At 40.9% G+C, this 7,452-nt stretch overlaps 1 long non-coding RNA gene across 1 annotated transcript in view; it reads left to right on the forward strand.

The window, feature by feature from the left end:
• The window catches only part of LOC139024345 (uncharacterized), a 101,168-nt gene extending 94,357 nt beyond the window's left edge, over positions 1–6,811 (forward strand). Inside the window, exon 3 of the long non-coding RNA XR_011475628.1 lies at positions 6,689–6,811. This is a non-coding gene — a long non-coding RNA (uncharacterized lncRNA). The remainder of the gene's footprint in view (positions 1–6,688) is intronic.
• Positions 6,812–7,452: the final 641 nt, after the last annotated feature.

Genomic DNA, 7,452 nt, shown 5'->3' on the forward strand with positions numbered 1-7,452 from the left:
AGCAGTCGACACATACAACAACACATAGTTACACATGGAGTAAAACAAACATACAGTCAATAAACAGTGAAAAATAAGTCTATATACAATGTGAGCAAGTGAGGTGAGATAAGGGAGGTAAAGGCAAACAAAATATATATATAAATAAATAAAAATATAAAAAAGGCCATGGTGGCGAAGTAAATACTATATAGCAAGTAAAAACACTGGAATGGGGGTTTGCAGTGGAAGAATGTGCAAACTAGAGATAGAAATAATGGGGTGCAAAGGAGCAAAATAAATAATAAATACAGTAGGTAAAGAGGTAGTTGTTTGGGCTAAATTATAATGGGCTATGTACATGTGCAGTAATCTATGAGCTGCTCTGACAGCTGGTGCTTAAAGCTAGTGAGGGAGATAAGTGTTTCCAGTTTTAGAGATTTTTGTAGTTCGTTCCAGTCATTGGCAGCAGAGAACTGGAAGGAGAGCCGGCCAAAGAAGAATTGTTTTGGGGTGACCAGAGAGATATACCTGCTGGAGCGCGTGCTACAGATAGGTGCTGCTATGGTGACCAGCGAGCTGAGATAAGGGGGACTTTACCTAGCAGGGTCTTGTAGATGACCTGGAGCCAGTGGGTTTGGCGACGAGTATGAAGCGAGGGCCAGCCAACGAGAGTGTACAGGTCACAGTGGTGGTAATATATGGGGCTTTTGGTGACAAAACGGATGGCACTGTGATAGACTGCATCCAATTTATTGAGTAGGGTTTTGGAGGCTATTTGTAAATGACATCACCGAAGTCGAGGATTGGTAGGATGGTCAGTTTTACAAGGGTATGTTGGCAGCATGAGTGAAGGATGCTTTGTTCGGAATAGGAAGCCATTTCTAGATAAGTAGGGATTGATTGATGCTCAATGTTAAATTCTTTCTACTATCACATCTAAGCCAATATGACACAAATGTCGATTAAACATCACAATTAAACTTGATTGGAGGTACACAACCCACTCCCCGCCTCTCGTCATGAGCCGTTCAGCCGTTACAATCTTTAACAACCAATTCTGTAATTACACGGTTGTTACAAGGGGTATACATGTATTTACAATGTACTTACCCAGGAGCAAGCAACGTAATGTAAAGTGAAGTGAAATGTTGAATTACTTTGTAGTTACATTGCAACAACCTTTGCAGATGAAGTTGAAGCTATTGTCTAGGGCACCTGTTTCAATTGTTTGTTTTTAAACTCCCTCCATGGTTAAAGTAATGATAAATAGATGTCATTGTTGTAAAAATCTGTGAGTGTGCTTCATTTACTATCATCCTATATCGAAATATTGAATTATTATGACTTTATGAGTTATATTATATTACGCTAAGTCTCTTTTTGCACAATTTAAGAAGAATATCAAAGAGCTTCAGGTGAAGAAAATCTTACTGTATTTGTCGAATGGGTTAATTAACTTGAGGATCTATTACCTGTTATGGATACATGCACTATGGGTGTGCTAGGATATACATACATTATACACAGAGGAAGTGTTATCGACATTTATTTTACTGTAAACTGGTGGATAGAACGTGTTAGGCCTACTACATTACACAGACAAATGTTTTCACCACACAACAATTACAGGACATACARGTAATTTTACCTCAGATTGGTGATGTGAGTATTATAGTTTATAGTCATCACGTTCTCCCAAAATCGATTGCTTGAAACGGATCATATCTTTGGTWTAGTACAAGTATTTTTGTCATACACGCCAGTCCATAGTGGAACTTAGAATGCAGCTGTCGTTTTCAGACCACAGTGGCTAGAGTAAAATTGGTCTCTCCTCCCATAAAACGTCTCTGGCCTCACATGAATTCATGGATTTGAAGGTTAAACTATCATTCGAATGAAAGCCAACCCCTGTCGCTATTTAAAAACCGATGTGAAGTGGTGATTCGTTGAATTTAAACGCAACATGTAAAGTGGTGGCCCATGTTTCATGAGCTGAAATAAAAGATCCCAGACATTTTTCAGACGTTCAAAACGTGGCCCTTTCTGGGTATAGAACGTGGCATCCCCCTCTCTCTCCCTTCTACACCCAGGTTCTGTTATCTCAGGTCGTAAATTCCTGGAGGAGACTCTCTCCTCCTGGCCATGCAGTATATAGAGAGAGAGAGTTTGACAGTAGAACAAAGGAACTTCTTCTACATCACAGAACTTGAGAACTGAACAATGTCCATGTTTTGGAGAATGTGTAAATGGTCGGTGGAGAAGCCAGCTACGACCCGGTCCGTTTTGTTTCATGTTTGTGACCTCATGAAAGACAATACAGCCACATTACCATAACTCTGTTTATACAGGTGCCTCCATTATGAGGTTTGCGTCTAATTATTGTATAAAATGAATGAGTAAAGATGAAACTATTTGTGAAATGATGTAATGATGTTAATGTGAGAGAATTGTATTCGCTTTAAAGTTGAACTAAGTCATTGGCCCGCCCCCATGAGCACAGACATGATCTGTCTCATGGGACAGCCCTTTTCTACTGTTACAAATAAAAACCCCACCTGAAGAAATCCTCTTCAGACCACGCATACCTCGGTCAGCTGAGGGGGCGAAGGTTGAGTAGAGACATCAAAAACCTCAGTATAAGGTAAGGTTGTAATGGTTGTTGAACTCCTAACCATACCACGTGGAGCATTGGCTACACGGTGGGAAATAGTTCAACTCTGAGACTATCGATCCCTACAAAATAAGAGCAAATCTTAGATTCTAATTACTAGTCTGCAGCTAGAAATGATGTCAACCTGAAATGTGAAGACCGACAAACTCCAAAACATCTATTCTATAAGAATATTTCTGAATGGTACTCTGAAGTATCCATTCTAACCAAAACGAAAGACTCCAGGGAAGCAGAGAGACGCTTGGATGAACTTTCCAACAGAAAAACAGACGATTCCAACAGAGATCACGATGACACACTGAGCGTAAATATATATTGATTGCAATTATTCCCGAATGAGTGAGCGTTCATGTGCAAAGGATTAGCATTTCAATTAATATAATTATCAATTATGACTCTTTTGTCTTTCCCGCCCTTCTCAGTCCACACCCACTTCCCTTTGTCCCCCAAGCCGTCATATCGGCTTAGCCCAATAGGGAACCTCCCCTATCATTTCCTTGTAACCATATCTACTGTTTGTTTGTTTATGCATTTCTGTAATTATTTAGTTAGTTAGTAAATAAATGATTAAGAAAATTGATGTATGGATGATTCATAGTAAAGGCTGGGTTCGTGCAGATAACCAACAGATAACAACAACGACGTTTGGAATGAGACGAACGTGAGGTAAAGAATAATTCATTAATTAGAAGACTAATTGATCAGATATTAAAATAATAATAATCTGAAGATTTTCCTTGGTGCCCCGACTTCCTAGTTAATTACATTTACATGATTAGTTTAATCACGAAATAATAATTACAGAGAATTGATTTGATAAAATAACAGTCTTCACTTTAATGATGCCAGACACAACACTTATATCTCTCAAATTGTGTGCACAAATTTGTTTATATCCCTGTTAGTGAGCATTTCTCCTTTGCCAAGATAATCCATCTACCTGACAGGTGTGGCATGTCAAGAAGCTGATTAAACAGCATGATCATTACACAGGTGCACCTTGTGATGGGGACATTAAAAGGCCACTCTAAAATGTGCATTTTTGTCACACAACACAATGCCACAGATGTCTCAAGTTTTAAGGTGGAGTGCAATTAARATGCTGACTGCAGGAATGTATACCAGAGCTGTTGCCAGAGAATTTAATGTTAATTTCTCTTCCATAAGCCGCCTCCAATGTCGTTTTAGAGAATTTGGCAATACGTTCAACTGGCCTCACAACCGCAGACCACATGTAACCGTGCCAGCCCAGGACCTCCACATCAAGCTTCTTCACCTGCGGGATCGTCTGATACCAGCCACCTGGACAGCTGATGAAACTGAGGAGTATTTCTGTCTGTAATAATGCCGTTTTGTGGGGGGGGGGGAATTATTCTGATTGGCTGGGCCTGGCTCCCCAGTGGGTGGGCCTGGATCCCAAGAGGGTGGGCCTATGCCCTCCCAGGGCCATCCATGGCTGCGCCCCTGCCCAGTCATGTGAAATCCATAGATTATATGAACTGTAACTCAGTCTTTGAAATTGTTGCATGTTGTGTTTATATTTTTGTTCAGTATATATATATAGCAGCCTTCTAGATGTCCTCAGCTAACCAACCATATATAGATTACTCCAAGTTTCCATGTGGTCTTTGTATTAATATTAGGCTATAACTGGTCGCGATACAACCGTATTACTATGTAATTACATAGCAACACCTATGGAACTACTATGTCGCTACTTCAGTTATAACTGTGTAGTTACTGTTCATCGCGATGGGGGCAACTTAATGTAAAGTGTTACCAATCTTGGTTGTTATTTCTTAACCCAAATGATGAAAGCCTTGTTCTCCCCATGTCCTTAGGGGGATGGTGCCTGGTGCTTTTCTGTTGGAGAGGAGAGGATGGGATCCTGACTGTTTCTCTCTTTCTGCTGTTATTTCCCTGTAGAGCAGGGAAGAGTGAAGGGAGCTATGAGTGATCGACTGCGCCTCTATTCTATGAGTTTTAGGGGGATTTGAAGTTATTGAAAGTGTGGTGAAGGGTGACAGCTGGGAGATGTCTATGTGATGCCTATCGGGCGGCCGGMTGCCTGCCATCATGGTTGTGTGCATCCAGCCAGTCTTCCTCTCAGCCTGTCCCCTCAGGCAGACGGCACAAGCATTCCACTCCACTATCACATACATGTTGTTGAACTACTGGCCAATCATCTGCACTACTCACAAATGAGATTTCACCAAGATTGCACAGAAATTTGATATTGATATATAATGGCTGTATAAGGCCTTTAAAAGTGGGAAATTTGGAGGTGTGTGAATGATGAATGATAGATAGATTGATGGCGAGAGAGAGAGAGAGAGAGAGAGAGGCATTTTTGGGGGGGCTATTCCTTAACGATTCCTCTGAGTAGCCATGCAAGGAATAATGGATGTGTAATGTGGAACGACAGCTTGCAGAGCACTGTCATTAATGTTGTAATTCACTTTTAGTGTTTCTACTATTGCACTGCAACAGGAGGCACAGATGTCACCTGAATCAGCTCCTTCTAGCAGCCAGAGCGCACCCTGTCTTCACCAGCTGTCTATGAACGCACCCTGCCAGCCCACCGTGTGTGCAATGGTGTGTGTGTGTGTGTGTGCGTGTGTGCGTGTGTCCATGATGCCCGGTAAATGTCACCTTCCAGAGTACACTGTATGTATTGATACAGGAAGTAAATCCATAGTGTTATAGTATCTTGTTACATCATTGGAATCAAAAACAAATTGATTTTCTTTGACATTTTTCCTTCTGGTAAATTATTATAGAATAGCTAGACTTAAATACTTAGTTAATATTTGGCCCCATTTTAAAAAAGACAATCTTATCAGTACTCTCCCTACTTTATGTTATAAATCATATTGGGACCTTAAATGAAGTGGATGCTTGAATACCCAACACAAATGTCTCCCATCTCTTTAATATAAGTGCACACGTTCTCTCTGGAGATCACCCTGACAAAACCACAGAGGTATATGACAGAAGACGAAAGAAAAGGTCTCAAAGAGAAAATAGCTGACTGACTGTGTAAGCTCAGCTCAGCTCAAAATGAGAAAGTTCATTATATGGCCGTCAAGGTGAAAGGAAGACATCTCCTGGCAGACGCAGTTAAAATGTCCACCTCTCCTACTCAGAGGAGAAAAGAGAAGGAATGAAGAGAGACAAATGCTGTTTTGTGGGGAGGTGTGTGTGTGTGTGTGTGAGGGAGAGTGTGTGTGTGTGTAATAAAGAAAGTAAAAGTGTGTGTGTGTCTGTGTGTGAGTGCGTGTGTGTGTGTGCGTGCGTGTGTGCGTGCGTGTGTGCGTGAGTGTGTGTGTAATAGAGAGAGTAAAAGAGTGTGTATGTGTGTGCGTGCTCGTGTGCGTGCGTGTCTGTTCCAGTACAGACAAGGGCAGCAGTGTTAATGGTATTGCTCTGTAAAATGACCCTTACATCCGTTTCTTCATACATTTCCACAGTGCTTCAAAAGTCCTCATATTTTCCCCTTGTCAGCAGTGTATCATTGTTATGTGTATGTGACCTCTAGAAGGAGCTTGTGTTCCTTCATGTAGCCTTTCATGTTCAGCCTGTGCTCCCTTGTTATTTGATTGCATTCTGAATGCATTTTCCCTAACAATGAAACAGAAGGTTATCCCTGTTGACATATAGCTTCTATGGTTTGTCTCCTGCGCTTTAATACAGGGCTAGCCTATGAATATCAGTTTAATAGACAAAACTAGTTTCATTCCATAATATTTGCCAACACAAGTGGATGCTTAAAATAGCTCCTCTCACTCAGTAACACTACTGTATATTATGCTGAGTGTGCCACTTATAATACAGCCTCAAGCTAAGGCAGCATTAGCCATACCTCCCCTGGCGAAGCAACATTACAAATGAAGTGGTATCAGGGAAACTACTGTAGCCCTGTGTGAGGAGGAGRCACAGWGTCAGAATGGTTCCACACAGACCTATAKATGGGATGTTTGATACAGTACATACTGTAGTGTTTCATAGCAGATGTTGCTGTCCTTTGTCTCGCAGACGCTGCTTCACACAGAGTGATGCTGAGACTGGCTTAGGCTTGCAGCACCACTGAAGACTTACACGGCTCTAGACAATGACTATTAGGCCCAAGACCAGCGAACAGTGATCAACTGACCTCTGAGACAGGTAAGACTGTTACAAATGTGAACATTTACCACCCTGTGTAGATAGCTGTTACATATACTACAGAACGAGGCTCATTTCACCAACATGTAGGATACTGATTCCTTATCCTCATATGAAGAAAGTTCTCATAAAGTTCTCTTCAAAGTAAATCTTCATGTGTCAGAAAGTGATGTGGGCGCCGGACATGGGGGGGCTAGTGGGTCTGGGCAGGTGTGATGTAGTTGATGTTTGTATGATGTTGTRGTTTGTATATGAATGTTTTGTATTGTTAATAAAATATAAAAATTTAAAAAATATATACAAAATAAGTAAATTGTATACTCTACCAAAAGACAATATTATCACATAATTAGTCTTTCCCTGTGTCCTGTGTACTCAATGACAGTCACACTCTCAGCATCAAATAGCAGAGTTACTTCTTTACTTCACTATGAATTACGAACGCATGTTTGATTTAACTCAAATCTATCACTGCACTGCAGCATACAATAGATCTCATTCAAATTAGTCCGTTTCTGCAGTCGGGTGGAAATGTGTTGAATCTTTTCACACTCACCTCAAAGCTAGTCATCATTTTCCTTTTCAAGGGAACTTGAGAGTGGTGTCAGAAGGAGACGTGGCATGGGTTTGTGTTT

This window comes from Salvelinus sp. IW2-2015, unplaced genomic scaffold (assembly GCF_002910315.2).
Source record: "Salvelinus sp. IW2-2015 unplaced genomic scaffold, ASM291031v2 Un_scaffold1383, whole genome shotgun sequence".
Lineage (NCBI taxonomy): Eukaryota > Metazoa > Chordata > Actinopteri > Salmoniformes > Salmonidae > Salvelinus > Salvelinus sp. IW2-2015.